This window comes from Camelus bactrianus, chromosome 11 (genome assembly GCF_048773025.1).
Source record: "Camelus bactrianus isolate YW-2024 breed Bactrian camel chromosome 11, ASM4877302v1, whole genome shotgun sequence".
Taxonomy (NCBI): domain Eukaryota; kingdom Metazoa; phylum Chordata; class Mammalia; order Artiodactyla; family Camelidae; genus Camelus; species Camelus bactrianus.
This window is the reverse complement of record NC_133549.1, coordinates 70,852,375-70,879,444: the sequence shown is the minus strand read 5'-3', so window position 1 is coordinate 70,879,444 and position 27,070 is coordinate 70,852,375. Positions and strand designations below refer to the sequence as shown.

General features: G+C 41.7%; 1 protein-coding gene and 1 pseudogene across 1 annotated transcript in view; both read right to left on the bottom strand.

Moving 5' to 3' along the window:
• The window catches only part of LRMDA (leucine rich melanocyte differentiation associated), a 1,104,131-nt gene that overhangs the window by 436,245 nt on the left and 640,816 nt on the right, over window positions 1-27,070 (bottom strand). The window lies entirely within an intron of this gene.
• LOC123619202 (U4 spliceosomal RNA) lies at window positions 12,433-12,560 on the bottom strand (annotated as a pseudogene).

The window sequence follows — 27,070 nt, the reverse complement described above, 5'->3', positions numbered from 1 at the left end:
ACAAAACTTTACTTTTTCCACCCCTTTTCCCCAGACTTTCAAAATCCTTTCATGAAAGCCACAGGAGAGTCTTGAGATGGCAGTTTGCTTTAACAGAACAGCTGCTGTGTCTGATACATTCTCTCTCCTCTTTTGTTGAGTGCAACTGATCACTGTTTGCCCCAATCTCTGTTGACCAGACCAGGGACTCAAGACCTAGTGCTTCATTCCTAAGGATTGTCAACTCAATATGAAAAAAATGTCATTTGCTTCCTTATTCAAATGAAAGCTTCATAAATGTAGCATACTGAGACTTCATATCCTGCACCCACGTGGATCAATGTCCATTCACTGCCATCGCAGGCATTTATAAATGTAAATCTGGCCTATCTCACTCTCTTCCCAGTAGTGTTCTGCGTCCTGTCTGTGAGGCTGATTTCAGTTTTCTGAATTTCAAAGTGCCATCTGGATGCAAATAAACGATGCTTTTTTCTTTGAAATTTATAGAGGTCTTTTTCTCTCCAAAGGCGGGTCAAAGTGCATCAAGTTAATCTTGTCAGTCAACTAGTATAAATGCCTGGGCCTCTTCACTTCTGATCATCTGCACTGTAAAATATCTCATTAACCACGCTGTTATCCATTTGAAATATTATTATTATTTTTGATGAGAGGGCCACAGAAAAAAACCAAGATCATGCCAGCCCGTTGCAACCTTTGTTCCTTGGGAATAGACTGCTCTAACAAGAACAATTTCTGCATTTTCAAAAATGAGTGCTACTGAGCTGAGGCACGTCTAAGGCACATCACAAAGAATGATGGCACATTTGCTTTGTGAAGAAAGTTTTGAGGGCCTACTGGGAGAGTGTCTCCAAGAAAAATGAGAGGAACTTCTGCCTTGAGATGGGGAGACTGTCCTCTGGTCCCTTTAAATCCATGCAGGATCTGGGCTGTAGGTTCCAACGGCTGACTAGGACCAAAGGTGGAGCCTCGCTCTCACAGGTGATATACTCTGTAATTGGTTTGTCCTTCCTGAGTTCATCTTTGACTAAGCTAGATGCAGATCATCATTCTCTTCTGGGACCACAACCCCTCCTCTCCTGCCTGCCTCTCCCGGCTGCCCCCAGTGACACACCCTCTGGACACTTAGCTTAGCCTCCTTCCCCATTTCTTTACTGTTTTAATTAACACAAGAGCCCAAAAGGCTCCGTCAGAGAGATGTGTCCTCCTCCCTCCTCGGCACATCAGATATTTTCCAAGTGGCTTCTCTACAGTGTGCCAGATTCATAGCAGTATAAAATATGGCAAAAATAAAAGAACCTGAAACTGAGATTTTCTGTAGGATGAGACAGGCCACACCATGAACAATATGTGTTCTAGCTTCTTCACGATGAGCCCCAGCAATGATGGTCCAGCTACAAGACAGCCCTCATTCATTGGTGCCTAGTGTGCCCAGCCCCGTGCCAAGCACTTAACACATGCTTCATTTACTTCTCAGAACAACAGTCTAACATAGGTATGGCCAGACTCACTTAACAGATGAGAAAATAGTCTCAGAGAGGTTAAGGGTCTTCCACATCCTACCAAGGCATGTAGGAAGTCCCATGTAGAAAGCTCAGGTTTTATTCCTACCATTCTAAGATGCAACCCCATCTAATAAAAATGGTAAAGGGCTTTCCAGCGCCAAGCAGGAGGTGATTTACGATTTTCAATTTCTGGACACACAGCACCATGACCTGATGTAGTCACAAAGTTCTCCAACAAATGAGAAGAAATTCGTAGGTTTTCAGTTAAGATGTTCTTGTCTGTTCCCAACACTTCCCTGTTGTCTGAACATGGCAGGCACTCAATAAACAGTTCTGATTTATTGACTATTTCTACTGGCAGCAAAGATTAGATAGAGTTCCTTATCTCTGGCCACTCGCCAGATCTTGGGTCCTAGGTCCTGGATCCTGTACCCGCGGGCACACAGACTCTCCCCTCATCCCCAACATAAACACTCTTCAAGGGTAGATATTTCAGAGCTTCTCCAAGTAAGATGACCCTTCCCTTTCAGATTTATAAGGCAGCAAGTAACACTTGAGGGAAAACAAATTATGTCCATGCTTTTCCCTTCTCATGAGGAACTCAGATGGGATATTTGAATGTTAAGTTGGCAAAAAATGTTGGTGCCTTTAGAAGGAAATCAGGAAATGGTGAGGATGAGCGAAACACATTATAGCCAGCAGAGATGGTGGGGCAAAGCACAAACAAAGCCAGTGACAAAGTCAGTCCCCTCAGAGCATGGACTGAATGACCTGAGGAGGATGAACCCAAAGGTTTAGGTGCACATCACCCACCTAGAAGAGGTCAGTGGGTCCTCAAGGAAGGTATCCAAAAGAAATGAACCCAAAAAGAGAAAAGAGACAAGGCTCACCTAAACCTGGGAACAGCTTCCTCCAATGGGCTAGGGATCACGGTCCATCCTACCAGGGAGCATGACAAAGAACAGCAAGCATTTGAGGGGAAGAACTTCGAGGGGACTCACAATGACATTCATAAGGCAGCTAGAGATGGTCACCAGCAGGACCCAGCTCAAGCACTGACCCAATCTGACCGGGTTATCCCAGAGACTTCCTGGCGTCCTGACACCTATTGGGGGGGGTGCCTTCTACCACCCATCCCCGACCCCTGAACTCAGAAGCAGGAGGACTCCAGTATGGGTTGATGAGCCAGGGAAAAGCTTTCTGGAAGACCCAGCTTCCAGAATCAGAGATTTCAAATAAGCTATGACATCCTGACAAGTGAGAGTCAAGAATCTGGACCTTAAAAGGTATCCAGGTTAGTGAGAGAGACAAAGGGCAATCCAGACCAGTATGGGGAGCAGGCCTTTCAGTGCCTCGGATCCTCTTTTTAGTGGCCCTTATATTTCAGAGGTAACCATAAAAGTATCTTTAAATAGTCCCTTCCAGTATCCCTGGCTCTCTGAAGCCTTGTCTCTGCTAGGCTCACAGAAGTCTTTCCATCCTAGGAATAATTTGCCACATTTACACTTACAGTAGGTATCCCAGCCACTGCTTTTATCCCTCCTATCACCAGGTTGACCCTAGAACAAACTAACACAGCTCTACTTTTACCCTAAAACATATCCACAGAACAGGCACTCCTTTCAAAGCTACCTTCCCTGGGCCCTACAACAGCTAAAGCTAAATGACCCCAAGGTCCATGGTAGACCTAGAATAATAAATTCCTCAGCAGATGATTTCCCATTACAAAGAATAAATCTCCTTACACCCAGTGCGTCAGCCCTTCAGATATCTGAAGATGGTTTTTGTGACTTCTTGATGCATATTCTTACTTGCAGCCAAAAATACCCCCAAGTTCTTCAAAATGGCCACTTATGACCCCTGATCATCCAGTCACCCTGCTTTAGTGTGTCCTTGCCTTTTTCAACTACTTCTGCAGACCTGAACAACATATTCCAGTTATGGGATTACCCACTGACCAGCTGTGAGATTTCTCTAAGCTTCAGTTTTCTTATCTGCTGCGTCTGACAATTAGGCAGTTCACTCGCTTCAATAAAGCCCCTTCCAGGTCTAAGGTTCTATAAAGCCCAGGCCTGGATAACAGAGAAAACTGGAAATATCCTCTCTACTTCCCAGCCCCTCCTCCTGGATGGCACCCTATTCTCTTTAAGTAATCTAAGGCTGGAGAAATATTTTTTAAAATCAGTCACCAACTCCATTCTACCATAGTAAAGAGCAATCTTTGGGATAAACAGAGAGGAGAGGGTGGGGACATAAAGACTGGTTTCAATAAGTCCTCAATCAGCAGCTCCTGAAAGTCTAGTAAGACAACCAGAAATTGCTCGGTGCTACCTGGAGCTGTGCTCAATAAGTTCCATCTGATCTCCAACAAGAGACCACACTATGTTTTCTGGTGGACAGATACCAGTGAACACTCTCCAAAGGTTCACTGGGCCCAGGAACGTATTCCTAAAGCACTTGCCGGGGCAGAAAATACCAAGCAGCCCTGGAATGAGGGATTTCCTCTGAGAGGTGTCACTGGGCATTTCTTGAAGATGAGACAAGCCTCAAGAACAAGCTGCCACTTGAGTAAGTTGCTTTTCTGGATACAGCTGTGATGACAGCTGCAAAGTCAACTTGCCACAGAGGGAAATATTGTTTTGTTCTTCTGGTGGGCCAGATCCTTTGAAGTGAGCAAGATGATCCCATGACTTTTACCAAGCAAAGCTGGCCTGAGGCACAGCTGTCAAGTAAGGGAAGCTTCTTTACTGAACTCCTATCCCCAGACCCACTTCAACTTCACAGGACCCCTCTCTTCCCACTACTATCCAGCACCCTCTGGAATCTCCTCTGGCTGCTGATGGCTCTCCTCTTCCAATTCACCTTTCCTGAGCCCCCTCCTCTACTCTAATGACATATGCTCAAGTACTAACGGGTGGAAATGCCCAATGATTCACTTACCCAATTATAGCTGGGCACTGCATTTGTGAAGCCACAATGGGGACACTGATGGAAAACTAAGGGCCATGGTAACCACAGGAATCACTGAAACCAAGAATCTGCATCAGGAAGCCTTTCTGACCCCCTCAGATTCCAACTAACTCAAAGGTAGCCAGACCATCCTCTCCATGGTTAGTCTGGCTTAACACAAAGTCTTCTGCAAGACACACTACTCACTTAAACCCAGTGAGAACTCTTATAAATATCTGCTCATATTTCTAACATAGAGCCCTTGAGGGCTGTGAAAATACAGGGCTGCAAGGCCCACCATTCTTCTGGGGAGCGGGTTGACATTTCATGTGAAATCTCAATTCTGGTTGCTAACAGAAGGCATTTGAGTAAGCACTTGGGTGCTACCAGACAGTAGCCTTTGGTTAGAGACAGACGGCCTATCACAAACAGCGTAACTGGGTTAATAAGCAATACAGGAAAGTGGCCACCTGGGGAGCTAGACAAAAACAGGAATCCAAGGCCAGTTCTATCACCTTCTGTCGAACTTTGGTCAACTTACTTCATTTGGTTTCCTCATTTAAAAATGGTTATATCATCTCCATCAAATCTTTTTTTTTTTGAGGACGTGAAGTTAAATAAGATAGACATCTGACAAAGGTTGGTTCCCTTTCCTTATCCCTTCATTTTCATTGATAGAGACCTTCACTTGTGACACTGGACACTCTCCCAATTGTCTTTACAGGCAAAGGTTTACTAATCTACCCAGTATTAAAAATGAAAGAAACAGAATTTTTAGAAATTTTAAGAAATTTAAGAATTTACTTAGAAAAATGAGCCATTTTCAAATAGCTGAATTTCTACTTACTACAAGTGATAAACTATACTTGATTTCCCATTTAAGCAAGAAAACAGAAAGATACTTGACATAGCTTTGTTAGCTTCCTTTGAATGACTGCATTAACCATTACTGAAACTGATACAACTATATTTCTATTTAAGTAATCCATAATTAAGAGTTTGGGGGGGTTCTTTTTTTTTTAATCAACTCCAACTGGTCTACCCACAATTAGTTGAAAAACAGCTGGCTTTCCTGTAGCATTCCAAAATAAGAGATTGGATATAAAATCAAAAACCTCTGCTAACTTGACCTGGGCAAGTCATTTTCTAGGATTTAGAATGCTGGCATGTGATAAATACTTTCAAAATGATAACAGTCGCTAGGAAATGTGCTTGTCGAATAGAGAAATTCTTCTCCAATTAAAAAGGGTGCCACCGAGATGGGCACACCACATGTCTGTGAAGGCTCCAAAGATAAGCAGCCTCATTCTTTAACTTCAACAGCCTGTGCTTTTCCCCTTGACCTCCCAGAGTTCAGTAAATACAATGAGCCTCTGGGTGTCCAGGCTCTGTGCTCTGTACGATCCTATTGGAAACTCAGCCTCAATATGTAAACTAGACTCTTGGAGGTCTGAAAGGGTGCCACTAAATGGATGTTTGCTAGAAGACACATGTCTTAGGGAGAGGGTATAGCTCAGTGTAGAGAGCCTGGTTAGCATGCAAGAAGTCCTGGGTTCAATCCCCAGAACCTCTATTTGAAAAAGAAAAAGAAGAAGAAGAAACATGTCTTGTGTAAATTACTTAGAAGGAGGTGCCTTAGCATGGCTTTGATACAACTGCACGCTACTGTAATCCCTCTTAGGTTAGGCTCAGCCAAGCAATTTATTATTTGGAGAGAAACCACGCCTGTGACTTGATCTGTGGCTGTACCGTCTGTGCACACACCAATGTGTGGTGGTGTGTGTGCCCCCAAGCAGGGTCAGGGCCCAGGCACTCTCACAACAACTTCTGGAGTCGAAGCTGTCCTCTGATTATAATCAGTTTTCATTACCGCCTTTTGATCTCATCCCTTTCTTGGTACACCACACCTCATCACCTTTATTTTCTGTCATAATTGCATGTGAAAGATTTCCCTTTTGATAGACGCTGGATGCCAAGCTGGTAGAGGAGAGAGTGTTGAAAAGTGTCATGTGACCTGACGGCTTGAGAAGGAAGCCCATACACCTGTGGAAGACAAACAATTTTTCAGAAAGATGACAGATCTATCATCTGTCCACAGGATATGAGCTGTTCCGTCTGCTTAATAGCAAAAGGCTATGAACGGCAAAATAGGAGGTGCTGAAAGAAATTGGGAGCACACAGCGCACCGTCTGGCAGGCCTCCCCAGGCCAGACTCGTTCCCAGCGGGTGGAAATCTGCACGGTGCTCATCACCATGGCAAGCTGAGTGGCTGGCTGTGGCCGTGTTTCTGCTCTCTGTCACACTGCCATTCAGGTGCCATCACCTGCCTGCAGCAGGGCAACACAGTCCTCATGACAACCCAGGGCTCCACTGACACTGCACCCCTTCACTACTCAGGATGCGTCAATGCCAAGCAGGCATGTTTCCGACCAAAATATTCCTGTCTCCAAAAGACTGTCGTCAGGGCCTGCCCTGCTCCTGGCCCCCAAAAGCTTATTCCCCCAGGTGCAGCTAATCACCTCTCCCTGTTCTGTCAAAGCCAGGAAGATCTGTTTTCAACTGGTGACTGGGCAAACTCAAGGGCTCCGTGATTGTTACCCACTGTTCTCATCTAGATGGTGAATCATTATCGGGTACATTTCTTGCTAGGATTTTGAAGCCTTAGCTAGCTGGTCAACATCAACAACAGTGACATCAGTGGCCAAATAAACAAAAAATAACTTTAATAATAACAGCTAATGCTTACTGAACACTTGCTGCATGCTATGCACTGTTCCAAGAACTATACATGTATGAACTCAAAGGAACCTCCCAACAACTCTGTGAGACAAGTTGTACTGTGAGTCTACTTCAAAGACTAGGAAATTAGGCAAGAGCTCACAGAGAGACATGTAACAGAGCTCATGTTAGAATCCAAGCTGTCATCACCCACAGCGATAACTCTTAACCATCACGAGATAGTTGTCTCAGCAAAATAAACTATCACCACCATCACATGTACTGTGTGCTTGCTGTGGGCCAAGTGCTTTATGTATTTTACTTCTAAGCCTCAGAACACTCTTACCCCTCATAGTATCTCTAAAGCTCAGAGATACTAAGAAATTTGCTCAAAAAATGGTGAAGCTCGGATTTGAATCAAGGTCTCTGGGACTCCAAAACCCAAACTCTTCCCACTAGTCTCAAATCTCAGACCCTGGCTGAGGGTTGATGGGTCCCAGACTGTTGCTAACCTGCTACCCTATGGTCACAAGTTTAGGTCATAAGAACAGGTATGTTCTGGTACCATTAGCAAGTCCTCCAAGACTTGAGGTCTTTCCCTGTTCATCACAGTGAGAAGGCATGTCCAGTGCTTTTCAAGCATGAGAACAAGACAGAGAAGAAAAAATCCTCCTTTTACTCAAGGATCCTTGCCCACATTTAGAATGTGAAAACAACTTTGTATTCCAAAAAGTAACCCCACTTGGTCATGATGCACTATTATTCACTCTCTATATTGTTGTATTTGATTTATAAAAATCTTTAAAGAATTTTTGTATCTTTGTTCATGAGGGTCCAGAGTTTTCTTTTCTCATATTTTTTTTTTCTGGTTTCAGTATCAGAATAATGCTGATTATCAGCACATGAACAGAAAAGTGTTGGCTCCTCTTCAATTTTCTAGAAACGTTTTTAAGCAATTGGCACTAGCTCTTCATTAAATGTTTAGTGGAATCCACCAGTGACGCTGTCTTAGGTCTGGAGTTTTCTTTGTGGGAAGGTTCTTAGCAATAAAGTCAATTTTAAAAAATAATGTATGGTTACTGAGTTTATCTATGTCTTCTTGAGAGAGTTTCAGTAGTTTGTGTCTTTGAAGGAACTTGTCCATTTCTTCCAAGTTATGTTTATTATTGTTTGTAATATTTCCTTATTACATTTTTAACATTAGTGATGTTTCCTCTTTCATTTCTGATACTGGTAGTCGGAGCCTTCTTTCTTATATTCCTAATAAGTCTAGTTGGAGGTTTACTGATTTTATTAATCTTCTCAAGAAAAACAAGCTTGTTTTCATTGATTTTTGTCTTTTCCTTTTCTCTCTTCTATTTAACTGAGTGCTGCCTGAACCATCTTCTTTCTTCTGATAACTTTGGAACTCTAATTACAGGCACATTACTCTGCTTGAAGCTGTCCCACAGCTTGCGGTTTCTGTTCATTTTCCTCCCCGATGTTTCTTTCTGTGCTACATTTTGAATAGTTTGTATGTAGCACCAGGTTCACTAATCCTTTCTTCTGCTGTCGTCTACTCTGCTGTCGATCCTGCCCAATGCAGTTTTCATTTAGACACTGCATTCTCATCTCTAGAAGTCAGCTTTGGGTCTCACTTCCTATCTTCTTATATCACTTCTTAACATGCTCATGTCTTCCTTGACCTTATTAGAAACACAGCATATAGTTCTAACTATTTAATACCTATGCTAATTATATCACCGCCAATATCTGTTTCTGTAGACTTTTCTCCTCATTAAGGGTCATATTTCCCATATTTCACTGGATGCCATACATCATAAAGGTGATTGTGCTGAAGCCTGTATATTTTTGTGTTTATTTAAATATTCTTGAGGTCCCTCCATTCCCCTGCCCCACCACACAGTCACTTGTAAACAGCTTGGTCCTTTGGACGCTTGCTTTCAAGTTTTGCTAGGTGGGACCACAGTCATCTTTAACTTTGCCCTCCTACTGAGGCAATGCCCCCTCCCCCCCCGAGGATGTTCCTGGATGCCCTGTCTATTACACTGTTTCCACTCTAGCTGCTAGGAACAGCACTACTCCGGGGCCTGTGTGAGATCCAAGGGCTGCTCTGCCTATTCTATTCCTGTGGTTCTTTCCTGACTTCCAGTAGCTTGTCCACATCATGCTTTGATCGGTAAAGAATCTGCTGAGGCCAGGAGGGGAATCCTTTATAAGGCTCTCTGGAGTTTTCTCTCTATTCAACTCCTTCCTCTCCATCAGCTCTCTCCTTTCTTGATTTCTTCTCCAAGGATTCTAGCCACTTTGGCCTCCCCTAACTCTCAACTCCATCTCCTCAACGCAGGGAGACCAGCAGTCTCTGAGTTTGCCCTCCCTGTGCTCCAGCCTCAATCCACTCTCTAGACAGCAGACTTGGGCAAATGTAGGGTTCATCCTGAGTGCTGCCAATTGTCCAATGTTTGCAAATTGTCATTACACATATTTTGTCCAGTTTTTTAAATTCTATAGGACAGGAGGGTAAATCTAGTCCCTGTTACTACTTCACAGCCACCAAGAGAAATCCAACTGCCCACTTTTTAAGATATGCTTACTAAGGAGGCTTTGACTCCATCCCTTAAGGGGAAGTACCTCCTTGAAGGATCACCCACTGCCTCCAGGACTCACTGCTCACATTTCAGACAGAGAAAGACAAATACCATGTGATACTACTTATATGTGGACTCTAAAACAGCTGAACTCCCAGAAACAGAGTAGAATGGTGGTTACCAGAAAGTGTTGAGTCAGGGAAATGGAGAGATATGAGTCAGAGTACAAACTTCCAGTTAGAAGATAATGACTTCTGGGGATCTAATGTTCAGCATGGTGATTATATTTAACAATAATGTATTATATTCTTGAAAGTTAAGAGAGATCTTCAGTGTTCTTGCCACAAACAGTAATCATGTGACATGGAAGTGTTAGCTAACACCAAGGTGGTCATCCTTTTGCAATATATATCAAATCAAAATGTTGTACACATTAAGCTTACATAATGTTGCAGGTCAATTATACCAACCTATATCTCGATGAAGTGAAAAAAATACTCCATTAAACAAGAAAGAAAGTCAGGCTACAAACTTAGGGACAAAAGCTAAAATCAACTTCTCTCTTTAGATACAGAATGCAGCTGCACAAATCAGCACAAATTATTTACCACCTCATGGAAGCAAACGCACTGTCATCTATGAGACAAAACTAAATGTTAATCTCCTCTTGAATTTAATACCTACATTCATACTAGCTAATATTTCTCTTATGTTTACCAAGTACCATGTACTCTTCTAAGCACCTCACATATTTTAACTCACTGAATGTCAAAACACCTGTGAGATTGGTAGTAACATTACCTCCACTTGATACACAGGAAACTGAGGCAGGCCCAGAGAAGTAAGGGAACTTGTTCAATACAGAGAGAGCAGGAATTAAACTCTAACAGTCTGACTCTTAAATCAATGAACCAAAGTCTACTGTGAACAAATTCACCTTATCTCCTAGGGACCAGTGCCAAAGGCCCAACACAAGAATCTCCAGGACCTTAAGATACACCCTAGGCCTAGAATGGAAGATAGATGTATGGACATATATTAAGAATGTGTCTGTTTACCAAGGCATTCCTCCACTGTAGGGTAGGCTGGATGAATTAGCTTAAGTTTTCTTCAAATTCAGAATTTCTCTGAGTCTAAGACACATTGACCAGGCTAGTCCCTACCTTCCTGGACTCTTTGGTGAGGGGCCTGCTCTTACTCTTCCAGTCCCAATTCCTTGCTGAGCTCTTACACAGCAATAAAATGACCTGCAATTTGCACGAGGACCAGAATCAACTGAACAAATGGTTCAAAGTCTATAGTGTAACTCTCTGATTATTTTGCCTTTCAGCTTCCTCTCTGGATATCCTCAGGCATAGGCTATATATAGTAAACGTCATTGGAAAAATGGCCATCATCCAGAGGTGAGACCCTAACACTGGCTTTCAACCAGAGGCATTATTTTTCCACTAGGAGGTGACAAGAAATTTGTTGGGATTTTTGGTTGGTGGCGGTCATTCCAATGGCCATGGAGCACTGCTCACAGTCAGCAGACAGGAATGGTGGGTAAACCTCTTGGAATGCATGGGGCAGCCTCCCACGCAGGAGAACTACCAGAAATGACAATTTGGAGTTTCTTCTCTTATTACAAACCATTTGTTGAGTCTACCAGTTCTACTCATCAAACTAGGCCAAAATCTTTTTTCTCTGAGTTCTAAAACCTTGAACACTTGAACTTGACCAAACCTTGAGCTTGCTTACTTTCAAGACCCATGATCCAAAAGGACTTTCTGGCTATGACTAGATCTACACAAACCTACCACAGAGATTAAACCAACCCTGCCTCTGAGTTTCCCCAGATGATTTCTGAGGACAATTCCCAGCCAGGCCTAGACTTACATCTTTCTTCCTCAGAAATGCTAATATAAAGCCTCACTTCTTTAACTATTGGTCCCAGTATCAATTTTCTGTTCTAACGGAAGGGCTGCTCCAACAGTGGGATAAGGAAGAGGAACTCCAACAGCACAGGCAGCAGGAAAAGTCATTCCCCTCTGTGAGGGGAAGAATGCTTCAGAGGATCCAAAGACTGTGGCTGAAAGAGTACTCGAGAAATTTCTCTCACAGGATGAAGATCAGAATGGATTCAGACATATATGTCAATAATAAATGTCAATTCCTTGAGTTGAATTATTCTGGGAACTGAAAACAGTGAGGAATGGTTAGTTGCAGCAACAAGATCTAGTTTTATGCCAAATAATTGTATCAGCAACAGATCTGATACAACTGCAGTATCTGTACCAAATTTTCCTGTCAATAATTTTAGGATTACTATGGCACAGGCTGGAAGGACCAACTCCAAGGATTGGGAGATGGATTACCAACAGTTTTTAACTCCCCATAATATGGTTTTATGATACATGTTATCTTGTTCTGCCCTTGTATTTCTTTCTTTCCTCTCTACCTTGTCATTCACAATTCATAAAGTACCTGTATAGTGAATGCCTGTCTAATTTCAGTTCACTTTGTTCTAGATTGTCTTGGCTCTAAGAAGATTCAGTGAGCCTTGTGGAATGCATACATATGTTAGAATTCCAAAGCCAATGTTAAAATAAGATCTAAATTTTAAGAATGTGAAGCAGAGGAACGTGGGGATGATGGATATGGAAATAGATCTGATGACTTGACATTGAATTTCTTTTTTATTGAATGAAAGATTCTTTAAATTCTACAGTGCTTTACAATTTTCAAAAGTTTCACACACAATTAGCAATAATCACGCCTCACATAAACCTCATTGGCTATGATACTATCCCTGAGCAAAGCTACACTGAATTTTTTTAGTAAAACAGGATCATAGTAAGATATAGACAAATTTTTCTGCTCCTTAGTAACTGTCTATTATCCTTTCTTAAAGGAATTTCTCGTGTCATATTTTCATTTTCAGTCCAAATAAATGTGTTAAAATGCCTTTAAAAAAAACTCAAACTGCCAAATACTATCATCAAGTACACCAAGTTCCAGAATAATGCTTACATTTGATCAAAGTCACTCAAAACACTAATGGCTAGGAAGCTGAGGACAGCCACTGCCCCGCTCTGGAAACTGAAGTCACAAGGATTTCAGCATATAATCCTACCCGTAGGCATATTTTCGGTACAGACACCAAAACATGGTCTCCTAATTGACATGGGAAACACAGCATGACCCAGATGCATTCCCAGTAATGTGGTACATGAACTTCTTAACCAGATTTTCCTGGAGCTCAAAGCTATTTTGAGATGGTTCAGGAAATGGATGTGGTTTGGTGAGGAAATGTATAATTCAAAAATCCTGTGGTTAAAAAGTCAGCAAAAGTTGTGTGGAAGAAGAGAGAGACAGATTTGCCCATGTTTCAGCTCAGCATTTAATTTATAATTCTTAAAGCAGGTGGATTACTCCTGAGGACAAAAAAACCTTTCCTAAAGGTGGCCCTCAGTAGATACCCTTTGAAATCAGGCCCTCTATGTTCCTGCAATCTATGATGTTAATTCTAAAAATGTAAAATAACAAAGCAAAAAAGTATTGTGTGATCTACAAGGAAAATCACAGAGCCTCCTTCTATGAACAGTCTAGCCAGGGGTCAGCAAACTTTTTCTGTAAAGAGCGAAACAGAAAACACCGTAGGCTACATATATAGTCTTTATCACTTATTTCACACATTCTTCTTTCCTGATTTTTTAAACAAACTTTTAAAAATATAAACACCATTCTTAGCTTAGACGTACAAAAATAGGCCACTAGTTTTATTTGGCCCACGGGTTTTAGTTTGCTGACCCCTATTCTGGATAAACAGGTGGACAGTCTGTCTTTGTGGAAACTACTCATTGGAGAGTCTCCTTGCCAACTCAGTAATTTGATGGAATTGACAAAGATAAATCTGTAAAATTTTCCAACAGATTTTAAACCATCAAATCATTAGCAGACATTTCAGACAAAACAAAACTTTGTCTTAGTAAAGACAGAGTCTTTGTATTCAATCTTCTACACTGCAAACTCGCCTTGTGACCTAGAGCAAATTCCTTACCTCTGATCTCTCATTAGAAAAAAAAATTAAACAATTCCATTAAATAATCTCTAAAGAAATGTCCAGCCTTGTTCTCTAAGATTCCATGGATGGATCTAGAAAGCTCTAGAGGGCTGTTTAAGGAGCTGCTCCAAAGTCACATTTACTGCATTAAGAGAAACTCAATGGGATGACTGTCACCCTACTTGATAGTCTCCAGAAAAGCTAACTGTCCTCATTTTGCCTTGACTAAATCTTCCATCACAGAAGATGGGATTCCTGCAGTTTTAGCTAAATGTATAGTTATTTACATTACAAAAAAAGAGACAATGGATTCATAGACATCCTCAGAAATATAACATGTGGGCTTTTTCAGCTGTCATCTCAAGAAGGAGTCAGACACTTTAGACCAGGAATCAAAATCCTGAGAATGTTTTATGATTCCAGAACCTCTTTAACACTACCATATTTATTTTTGTGATCTCCAAAGCTAGTAACAGTATAGTCTATTAAAATATATCTTTTTGATCCTGTATTTTGTATCATTATCATTTCTCAAAGTCATAATAGACTGTGTTAAGCCAGGTCTGAGTTACCTTGAATGTCTTCAAGATACTAATTGTACAGTAATGCTTGCTAAGAAGTATCATTTTCTTCAAATTGAAAAAAAATGTTTATTTTCCATTTCTCTCCAATCAGTTAGACATAGTCAATGGTAAAAGCACACACTCATTGATTTACCAGATGTGTATTTAGAATTGAACCCAACTGCCCGGGACTCACGTTAAGTAGGATTAATAAGATATTTCCCATTCTGCATATTCGGGAAACACTTGGTCCCGCCCAGATTTCCCTACTCACTCAAGCTCCCTAAAGATAAATGAGCTTTATCCACAGAAAGGAAACAGGTCATTTATCTGACATCACATTATTCACTGACATTAAAAATGATAATATCCATCAACAAGCAGCCAAACCCCAAGTGGGTCACACTGAGAACAAAGCTACAACTGTCTTTCTTTGATACAGTTACAAGGAGATGCTGACGGAGCTGCCATTTATGTTCCAATAATGTCACTATTGTCACAAGAAGCTCACAGTTTGTTATTAACATAACTTCCCTTGTGTTTATTTGGGATCGGAGAACTGTCTTTTGGTCTTTTCTGAACTTTTTATGAAGCTAAAATCTGGAATTATAATGACAGGTCTGTGAACATATTTGCTTTGGGGGAGTGATTTTTCACTTTAAAAATGCATTAGCTTTCCCTTTCATTTTCTTATTTCTGAAAAAAAAAAGGACCATTATCTATAAACATTGTAACAACTCAGCAAGGCAGATATGAATACCTGCATTTTCTACACAAGTAAGTAACCTGAGGCTCAAAGGGGCTTATTAAATAAACTGCCCAAATTCATAGGGCTAGTGAATGGCAGATGCCAAAGTGGAACCCACGGGTCTGTCTGACTCTGCTGGTGATCTCACCCCTTCCCTCTTCATCTGCCTCCTTTTCCTCCCTCCCTCCCTGCCCTCATCCATCCATCCACTTACCCACCTACCTACATATCTATCTATCTTACTAAACAAACAACTTTGTTCTTATAAAAAGCTGTTTCTTGAAAGTATCTTTCCACAACAATTTAGTTCTGTCCCAAAGTACATACCACAACACTGAGTACCTTAACAAAACTTATGGACATGTCAATAATACCTGCAGGACTGACAGACATTCTAGGTTATCATCTTAAACTCAAGAAAAACTGCACTGATTGGCAGGCATGACCTGTCAGCTGGGGTTATTTAGATAGAAGGGCAAAGAAACGGTGAACCAAGTTATCAGAGTATTTTTTTTTTACACCCTAAAAAAGTAAGCTCTCAGAAACTTGAACTAAAGCGGAGCTGCTCTTTCAAAATGAAGCATGCTGGAATCTGGTTTCCCTCCCCCTGCATTCCCTGAGCAACAACAGTGGCTCTTCTTTTGGTTAGACCTTCTAAGACACTAACTCTCATTCCCCTTCGTCTTCCTCTGTCCTGTTGAAAGACAAGGCAGAAGACCAGCTGGACACCCACAAGCCCTGGCCTGATCAGCACCCACTCGTCCATCATCATTTGTGTCATGCATTTTAGTTTGACGATCTTGGACAGTGTCTTTCTAATACCAGAACAGACTGATAGGAAAAGAAAATATGGAATATAACAATTTATTGGCCAAGATGACTCAGAACAACAGAGTCCACAAGTTGTGTGTGTTTGTTTCCCAGAACTGTCCAAACTGACGACACCACAGATATTTTTGATGTGTAGAAGGAAGTCTGGCTTCAGCACGTGACCAGCACTCCTGTTTCTGACTGGCAAATAGATCTTGGCTTCCAGGCTATGCTCTGATCAGGATGAATTACACATATAATTCAAAATCAAGAAAACTGCTCAAGTATAACGTGTGAGGCTTCTGCCAAAGTTGAAAATCATTAGGAGCCATGAATTTGGCTGAGCACACAGCTCTGTTTTGAACTCTTTTATTTCTGTATTATTGCTCATTCACTTAAAGAGAAATACATGAGGCAGAGACAAGATCGCTTTCCCTTTTCATGTTTCTCCAATTTATCTTCCTTGGCATAATAAATTTCCCCAGCCAAAGAGTTGAGTGTTGTCTAGTTTCCCCTCTGTTTTTTCCATTATCTCAGTTATCTCTCATTTATTTTTTAGCCTTTTCTCTTATCGCAACAGTTTCTCAGGACATCATAAAGTTGGAATGAGTAACCTCCAAGCCCTCCATGGTCGCTTACAGATATTTCAGGCCCCACACTCTCAATCACACGGCTTTGTTCCTTTGGCACGTTTGGAAAGAAAAAGAAATCTGAGCAACACCTCTACACTCCAGACAGAACAGCCAGTTCGACGGTGGACTACTTTTGATATATAAACATGACTCTGTGTGAAACCTTCCCTAGTACGAAAATGATTTTAAGCAAAACCTGCTTATGTACCTTTGCTTGTTCTGGACAATTGAGGGAGTTTGACCAAATATGGTCTCGGCGGGATGTACTGCGAAAAACACTGGACAGAAAAGACTGGTCCTAGAAACCAATTTTTCTTATAAGGCCAATCTTTAAAACTTTGTATTTGGGGAATTTCAAAAAAAAAAACCCTGTATTCACAAGTATGGAGACTGTAGTATAATGAACCTCCATACACCCACAGTGAATACACATCTGATTTTACTTCTACTATACCCACCATCCATTTCCTCTTCTCCCAAGTAGGTTTTGTTTTTTTTTAAACAAATCCCAGATCTCATATAATTTCTTCCATTTATACACCTAGGAATCTCTGAGATATAAGGGCATCTTACATTTTAGACATATAACAACATTCCTACACCTTTAAAATTTACAAGTTCTGATATCAAATATTCAGTCAGTGCTCAAATTTCCCTGAGAATCTCATAATTTTTTTTAAAATATGTTTTGTCAAATATAGGGCCTAAACACTGTCCACATAGCCAGCACAACTCCTGATGTGAGTTTCTTCATCTGCAACTAAGAATGTTAAGATAACTATTTTATTTTTAGCACAAACACTTAAAATATTTTTCCAAGTTAAAAAAAAAATAAAGTACACAAATTATTTTTTAAAGTTTTCACCATGTATGTTTATCCAGAAACAAGATTATTGTTTTGATAATAATTGGTAGGATAGTGAACATATTTTCTATTTACCATGTGACTTTAAGATCTCTCCCCCTTGATCCATTTTAATTTGTCTAGAATTCCACCTCATGAATAGACCACATTTTATCCAATCCCCTATTAATGGACATCTATTTTGTTTCCAATTTTCACAGAACAGTGTTAAAATGGACATCCTTATAAATGTCACCTTATGCGTCTATGCAAGATACTTTAGAACATAACAGCTGTGTGCGGGAAATGCTGGATTACTGGAAGGAATAACATTTCTAACGACTGCTAAATTGACTGTCTCAGTGTTATATATCCACCAGCAGGAGATGAGAATTCAACATGATCTTCAAGGTCTCTTGCAGCTTTGATATTCAATGAGTCAATTCATTGAATCTATGTTTTAAATGGTTGTATCTTTAGTAATATTAATGGTGGTGACCTACATGACTGATTTTGACATTTCTAATAACATCTTCTATTACATTTTTAGTAACACTGTCTTTTAAATATATATATGTATATATCAGTTTTCATTTTGCAAGACCCTGAACTAAGGACTCAAGCTAAATCACAAAGGATCATGTATTTCCTCACCTTAAATTTGGAGAAGTAGAATAAATGCCTAAAATATAAATAATAATTAAAGGTGGCTGACAGAAAATCATTGGTAGAATCTAGACCTGCCATTAGTCTGTAGAAAGACAGAGATCACTGGGGCCTGCTTTAGCAGACTTTGTACAGGAAATAAAGAATGGTATTAAACAGAAAGAGGTGGGAAAGGAAGCAGGAAAGGTAGAGACTACGGAAACATTAAGTGGTTTGTCCAGAGTACCTGGTGTAGACCAAAGTCTCGAGGATACGCAGTGCACATGGGAGAATGGGCAAAGATGAGGCAGCAGAGAGCACGTGGAGGGCTCTGCATGCCACACCAAGCAGACAAGCCCTGACCAGTCCAACCACTTTTGTTATCACAGATGCTACAGAAGGATCACTGGAGGCTCAGACAGTCCCATCCTGAAGGTCCACACCAAAGGGCCACTGTTCAATTTGAAATATACTTTTGAAAATATCCATTCATTTCTTTCCACTATCACCTATTGTAAAATGAGAGCCAGGAAGTTATTTCCTGATGTGGAAAGTGGACCATCTTTTCATTAGTCCTAATTTATCTTGATTCAGTTTCAAAGAGGAATGTCCTGACTCAGTAATTAGAGTTGAGCAACCAAGTCCCCTTTCAACCTAATCACTCCATGGGGGACTTAGGAGATCTTGATCATGACACCCCAGTCTTCTCCTTTCCAGACCAAAGACTTCCAGTTATTTCAGTTTAATACAACCATTATTCCCTGAGCACCAGTTATGAGTCACGCTCTCCTCTAGGCATCAAGAACCCAGGGGTGAATGCATGACATTTCCTGCCCCTGCTGAGTGTCTAGTCCAGCAAGGAAGGAAACACAGTAGGGCTTGTGGAATGACAAAGCCTCTACAGGGAACAGAAGGCGTACATTAGAAGGAATCTGACTTTACCTGTTCTCTTATAAGTGTCCCATCATTCTGACAGTCACTTGTTGCCTCGTCTAAGCGTAATGCTCTGTCACCTTAACATATTATGAGCCTTAAAGTTCCAGCTGATATTTCATGCCATGTCAATGCTATCATGAAGAATCTAAATCAACTGCCTGCAACCCTTCTCTAATACCATTAATCAAAAATGCAGCTCAGGGACCTCTAGGCCAGCATTGGTTCCTGAACGTTGGTTAAGGCCACATGTTTGCAACAACTCTTCTTATCTGCGGCCATGAGAAGGGAAGTAGGTAGAGCAGACCAGGCAGCTCAAGTAGGAGGGTCAGAAGTCAGAGGTCCTTCAGTCCACCCTCTTGCTCACATTTCATGACAGTTTGGAAAAGACACAGAGGAGGCTATGAAATCTCCCTCAAGGTTTTCAGCTCACTCTGATTCATGAAGGAAACTATCTGCCTTGTCCACACAAGAGAAATGAAATGCATCACTATGAGTTCCCATCACCCATGAGCTCTCTGCAGGCTATCAGCCCCAAAGAGATGCCCTCACGGTTTCTGAGCCTTGGAGATGGACAGTTGCTATGCTTCTGGGAGGAACAGCTGAGACAAGAAGTTAAAGGGCCCCATTAACCTAAGCACAGTAGCAGTGACACTTTCAATTAGCCAGAGGCTGTCAGGTTTAGCCATTTACATTGCACAAATCCACTTTTCATGGCTGTGTTTCAGTTACTTCCCCCAGGACAGATGGAGAAAGTAATTTTTTTTTTCCTTAGAGGAAGTCTTCCCAGATGAACCACATCCAATACTAATCACTCTTTTGTTTTAAGAACACAGTTCTACATTAGACTTGGCTTATGATTATCCTTGAGTTGCTATAATTGGACAATTTAACTATATTATATGGTATTTGAGAGCAAAGACATTTCCTACTTCTAGTTCATTACAGGACTCCTTAATTGATGTTTCTGTTCATACCTGGAGGCTGATAAATACTTGCTAAATGTAACAATCAGAACACACTAGGCTATGCTACAGTAACAAGAAGTCCCAAAAGGTGAGCACCCCAGCATAACAAAACAGTATCATGACCTTTGATTAGGCAATGGTTTCTTAGACATGACACTAAAAGCACAATCTAAGAAAAAAATTGACAAATTGTACTTCCATCAAAAATAAAAACTTTTACACAAAGGATACTAATCAAGAAAGTGAAAAAAATATAACCTCCAGAATGGGAGAAAATATTTGCAAATTGTGTATCACATAAGAGTTTAATATCTAGAATATATAAAGAATGCATGACCCAACAATGAAAGCACAAATAACTGAATTTTAAAATAGGCAAAGGATTTGAATAGTTCTTTAATGAATATATGCAAATGATCAATAAGCACATGAAAAGATAATCACCATTATTAGTCAGAGAAATGAAAACCAAAACCAAAATGAGTTTAAAATAACAAAAAATAACAAGTATTGGCAAGGAGGTAGAGAAACTGGAACTCTCATATGTTGCCAGTGGGAATGTAAAATAGTGTTACTTCTATGGAAAATGATTTTGTGGTTCCTCAAAAATATGAATACAGAGTTAACGTATGACACAGAAATTCCACTTTTATGTATTTAACCAGTAGAATGGAAAACATATTCACACAAAAACTTACATAAAAATATTCATAGCAGCATTATTTATAATAGCCAAAAAGTAGAAATAACCAAAATGTCCATCAACTGATGTATGGATAAACAAATATGATGTATCTATACAATGGATAAATATTATTTAGTCATAAAAGGAATAAAGTTCTGACTTATGATACAACGTGGATGAACCTGGAAAACATTATACTAAGTGAAAGAACAGAGAGAAGGATACATATTGTATGATTCCATTTTTATAGTGTTCAGAAAAAGCAAATCCATAGACACAGAAAGTAGATTATAAACTGTCAGGGTCTGAAGAAAAAGGGAAACTGGGGAATAAGTGCAAATGGTTATAGGACTGCTTTTTGGGAAAATGCAAATGTTCTGGAATTGGATAGCAGTGATGGTTGCACAATCATGTAAATATACTAAAAACTAAAGAATTTGACACTTTAAAATAGTGACTTTTGTGTTATGAGAATTTTCTTGTGAATTTTATTTCAAAAACAACAACAGCAAAAAAAAAAAAAAAAAAAAAAAACCAAGCCTCTATTATCACTGCTACATTGTACTGGAGGCCCTATACAGTGTGGTAAGATGAGAGAAAGAAATAAAACTAAGAAATTGAAAGGAAAAACAAATCTCTAATTTTTTGATGTGACTGTCTACTTAGAAAACTCACACTATTGAGTAAATAAAGGTTAAGTTAGGAAACCGTGTAAAAAGATCAACAAAAAAGTCAACTGCTTTTTTATACATCAGCAGGAAACAAACAAAAAAGCAATTCAAATTATACAACTTACAACTTCAAACAAAAAATAAGTACCTAGAAAACTAACAAAAGAAATGCAAGATTCTTAGGTAGAAAATAAAACATTAAATAAAAATGGAATACAAGAATGGTTATAAGCAGCATTATTCATAAAAGCCAAAAAATGGAAACAACCCATATGTCAAATAATAAATGAACAAAATATGGTAGAGTCATACAATGGAGTATTATTTAGCCATTAAAAGAAATGAACTACTGATATATGATATAATATGAATAAATCTTAAAGACACTACATGGAATAAAAGAAGCTAGTCACAAAAGACCAGATATTTGTAAGAAATGTCCTGAATAGGCAAAGCCATAAAGGAAGAAAGGAGATCAGTATTTGTCAGGTGCTGGCAGGAAGCTGGAATGGGGAGTGATTGCTAATGGGTACAAGGTTTCCTACTGGGGCAATTAAAAAAATGGTTTCTCTCCTGGAAAAAAGTCTCTCCACTCATTCACTCATTTATTCATTCACTGAGTCACATAACAAATATTTATCAGGCTCCTGGTAAGTGCCAGGCACTATCCTAAACACTAGGGATACAGGGGCTTCCATTCTTTAAGGAGTCAAACAGGCAAGAAATAAACAAATACATAAAATTATTTCAAACAGTGGCAAATGCCATTGAAAAAGGTAAAACTGGGTAATGGGATTGCCAGAGGGAACCTTAATTCAAAAGGACACATGCACCCCAATGTTCACACCAGCACTATTTACAATAGCCAAGATACGGAAACAACCTAAATGTCCATCTACAGATGAATGGATAAAGAAGTTGTGGTATATTTATACAATGGAATACTATTCAGCTATTAAAAAGAATAAAACAATGCCATTTGCAGCAATATGGATGGACCTAGAGATTGCCATTCTAAGTGAAGTAAGCCAGAAAGAGAAAGAAAAATACCATATGGTATCACTTATACGTGGAATCTAAAAAAAAAAAAAAAAAAAAAAGACAAATTTATTTACAAAACAAACACTCAGACACAGAAAACAAACACGGTTACTGCAGGGAAAGGAGATGGGAAAGGATAAATTAAGAGTTTGAGATTTGCAGATACTAACTACTATATATAAAACAGATAAACAACAAGTTGATACTGTATAGCACAGGGAACTATATTCAATATTTTGTAGTAACTTATGGTGAAAAAGAATATGAAAATGAATATATGTATGTACATGTATGACTGAACTATTATGCTCTACACCAGAAATTGACACAACATTGTAAACTGACTATACTTCAATAAAAAAAAAAAATATATATATATATATAAAAAAAAATACTGGGTAATAGAAGGTAACTGGGGTTGGTTGTGGGCTCAGGGGATTACTTTAGAAAAGGCAGTCAGGGAAAATCTGGGAAGGTGAGGCTAACAAGCTGAAATAACTAGAACTAAAAGAATGGGCTCCACGAGACATCTAATAGCTAAGGGAAATCAGAGTCAGACCGGAAGATATAGAAGTTATCCTGAGCTGACAACCAAGGTCTTCAAATCACAGGAAATAGAAACTGAGAGGTTGGCATTTGCTTGTGTGGACCCCACCTCTGAAGGTGTCCTCCCTGCTTGGCCTGATGAGGTCTGGTGCCCCACCGAGCTGTATAGAGATGTACACGGAGTGCCTGCATCCGGCCACCCAGCTGAGTTTTAACAGGGCGCCTCTATTAATTATCTAAGCACTGGCACTGCTTCTCTGGACCCACAGCCAAATAAAGCCACCCCAGTTGCTTGGCCATAAGCTCTTAAAGGTTAAAACAAAACCGCATCTCAGTGGATGCAGCATTTGGCTCTTATCTAAGAGTTTTAACGTCATTTTGCAGTTAATAATTAGCTCTGCCTTGGTCCTTACAAAGGGTGCCACCCAAACAAAAGCAGGCATTAAGTGTGTTTGCTACACTTGCCACCGGTATAAATAGGCAAAGGGATGATTAATGGATGGGGGGTTAGAATTAAACACAACAGTGAACAAAGACAAAGGCCCACAGCTCGGCTGTCCGTGAACCAAGACAAGCTGTATCCAGAGGGAGGCTGCAGAGAAGGACACACACAGAAATCTGTTGAATGGACAGGTTCTGAAGACTTCATTTACCCTTGCGTTATGACAGCCATAGTGTGAATAAATTCACATGTGGACGCGTTAAGAGGCCAGGGTCAGCCAAGACAGAAACACGCTTCGTTGGGGGGAGTCACCGGTGAGGTGGAGGGGGCAGATTTCCGTGTGGGTGACCAAGGGACACAGAGAATGCCCAATGCACTAAACATCACCCTTTAGGCCCCCTTTGTGAGTTGACGTTCTAAAGAGCTGTTTGGATGTCACACAAAGCAGATGAGGAATACAAACGTCCCAGCTGAAGCCGTCTGACAAGGCCTGCCCAGGCCTCACAAGGGCCACGTCATAGGCTGGGCCGGGGCTGAGGACTGGATGAGAAAGCTCTACTCAAAGGCATCTGCTCTAAAGGGTAGAGAGTTGGGAGGCTGGCTCTCAGCTGTGACTTGCAGGCTCAGGAGAAACGGCTGCTGGTTGCCAGCCTTTTCACACCTTCTCTTCCAGTTAGTTCCTCCAAGGATGCAGCAGTAGCCCCATGCATTTGGCCAGTTTGATTTTGATAAGCTGGCGGGGAGGAGCAACTGGCCAAACCCTAGGGAGTCCTGGTTGGCTTTCTGGGCACATCTCCACCTCTTTTTCTAACCATTCTTCTCCCTCTGAGGGCTTTCCCACATCAAGCAGGTGCCCATTCCCACAGGCCCTGTTTCCAACCAGGTGTCTGATGGGAAAGGATCTGATAAATTAATCTCTGTGGAAGATTTAGGTGATAATCATTTTAAAGGTTCTCCCCACCTCCTCCAAGGATATTTGCATTTTAATAGAGGACTAACAGACCCAAAGGCCTGTAAGAACTGTAACAATGAAATAGTAATTGTGGAATTTTAGGCTCTGAGGCAGCCCAGAAGAGAGATGTTTATGGGCTTGATGAACTTCCTGGTCTCCCCATAGTCACTCGAGTCCACATACCACACAGACCTCTGCAAAAATTTGTAGGCTTTGATTTCACCCCTTCTCTGTCTACGTCACTCAAGTGTTGGAAAGATCACGAGAAAATGGATGTCAAAAGTTTTAAAGATCAACACCTGAGTCAACGTGATAGCTATAACTTACTGAAGGCTGAAAAATTAGATGAAAACATATCCTTAGTGATCTACACCCTCACTGAACAGATGAAGAAATAGAAACACTGAAAAATGGTGTCTTCATCTGAGTCACTCAGTGAATCACTAACAGAGCCAGAATTAGGCACTGAGTCTCTTGCTCCAAGGCCCAGACTTTTTCTATTGCATTCTAAGAATGGCGCTTCTTTTGTCCTCAGAGCATATCCTAATCACATCTTGACTGCTAAATTGCAAATGGTCCTTTTTAAAAATATGTAGCTTTAAAGTGAACTACCGTTCAAAGGAAATGAACAGCAGTACTAGAAAAGTCACCTAAGTATTCAGGGAAATTCAAATCGAAACATAATTCAAATCACTGAATTATGGTCTACACTGTAGTGAGGTTTTCTCCCATCAGGAAGAAGGTTCAAGACAACCAAGGTGAAACGCAGCCCCACAAACTGGCCTGTTCTTACAGGTCCTATCAAGCTTGCTCAGTTGGAGAAGGGCAAAGCGCAGTTTTCTAGTTGAGCTCGCCCTCTGTGACTGGCTCTGGATACCATGCAGTACACGGAGCCAGGCCTGTGCAGGGCTCGCTGGGGGTCGTACAAAGGTCCAGAGGTGCCTCTTGAACAATTTTAGGTGTTCCCCATGTGCCAGCATGTGGCGCAGGCTCTGCCTGCTCCAATTCCAAGGCTCCAAGGAGCCGGGCTCTTCTTTCCACAGTCCCAGACAACTCCAACTCATCCACACAGCCCTCTCAGATCGGCCCGTTCTCATGAGCTTTCATACTGATTGACACACTCAGTACTGCGGCCACTACAACTCTCAGTCTGAAACGTTAGGATGATCATCTCTATTTTCTCCTCAAACAGCAGAAAGGGAGAATTTCAAGTGCTATCAGAGACCCTGGAGGGCAGAGTCCCAAGGAGGCTGTGGTTCAGTGGGGAGTGGTGAGGACCGCAACCTGTGAAGGAGAAGTACTAGCCCTTATGAGCCCTCTACCCACCGCCAGCATTTGAGATTAGCTGAGATTTCAACAGAAGAACCCTTGTTCTCTCTCCTCGAAAGTCAACCTCTAACACGCATGAGCTTGAACTGGAAAGGGAGGACAAGAGCGAAAACGAAGGCATGAGAATTAGTAACCCTGCGTAAGCCTCTGACTTAAGAACGCAGAGCCAGCTATTGGCAGGGCCTCCCCCGCTGGCCCCCATGAGCCGGCATGCGGCGAGGGTAGCAGCCTCTCCATAAACACGCCCACGCGCGCCTGGTTCGCAGACTGCGGCGCGTGGATTCGCTCAAGCTTCTACAGCTGTGCAGGGTTCGCGGCGGCGGCAGCGGCTCGTTCCCACCGCCCTCCCTCATACACCACCTCTTCATCTGCCAGCAGAAGCGCTTCTCACCCAGGGGCAACACTCCCGTCAAGACTCCCAGGGCTGGCGGCATCCCACCCTGTCTGCCTGGTCCCACTGCCAGTCTAGGCGGTGGAGGGGCAGCTGGGTCCGGACCCTCAGCCTTCCCTAGGACTTCTACACAGGCGAAGAAGCTCTGGAAATTTCCTTCCCCGAAGTACCTGGCAAAACCTCCACCCCGCTTCAGAGTGAGACTTTCAGGGTTCAGTTCTGCAAACCACCCCAAGCAGAAAACCTCGTTCAAATGTGCCTTCCCACGCCCCTCCCCCACCCCCACTCCCTGGCTCCCCACCCCCACTCCCCAGTACCGGTTTTGGACGAGTCTGTTTCCTGTTTTCTAAACCTGGTAGTCAAGAGGAGGGAGCGGCAGGCAGAGTTCTTACTCCAGGGGATTTTCCCTTCTACTATCTGCTTGCCTAAGAACACGCTTCGTTTTTCTAAGCCCCCGCAGCGCACCTTGCAGAAACAAGGCGGCGAGGCCCACGTGGACGCCGCGGCTTCTCGCACCACCAAGGCCTCTGCCCCGACAAGCTACATTATGATAGGGCGAAGCTGAACTTTTCTCCTGTTCGTCCGCCATTGTTTCCCGAATCATCGTATGCGTCCGGAGAACCTTGGGGACGCCTCTCCTTCGCACGTGCTTTTTCTCTGGGCTCTTGAATCCGCACAGTCTACTGCCCGTACATAAAACGTGACTTACCTCAGTGCCGCCGCCTCTCACGCTCCCTGGACGCCGTCGGACGCGCTCGCCTCTCTCGCTCAGCCCTGACCAGGCGCCCTCTGAAGGCTGGGGAAGTACTTCCGGAGCGGCGGCGTAGTGGGCGGAGCATGCAGTGCCCGCACGTGTCTTTTCACACAGGCGGCCCCAGTCTTCCCTTCTAAGACTCTTAAAAGGCTCGTGGGCCTGCTCCCAACCTTCAACCCCCCACCCCCACCCCAGGTGTATGATGTTCAGGGCTCTCGGTAAGCCTGGAGGAGTTCATGAACTGTGGCTCCGTTCCAAACGGAGCAACGAGGAGGGAGGTGGTCACAATCAGCCTATTGTGCCGGGCAGTGAGC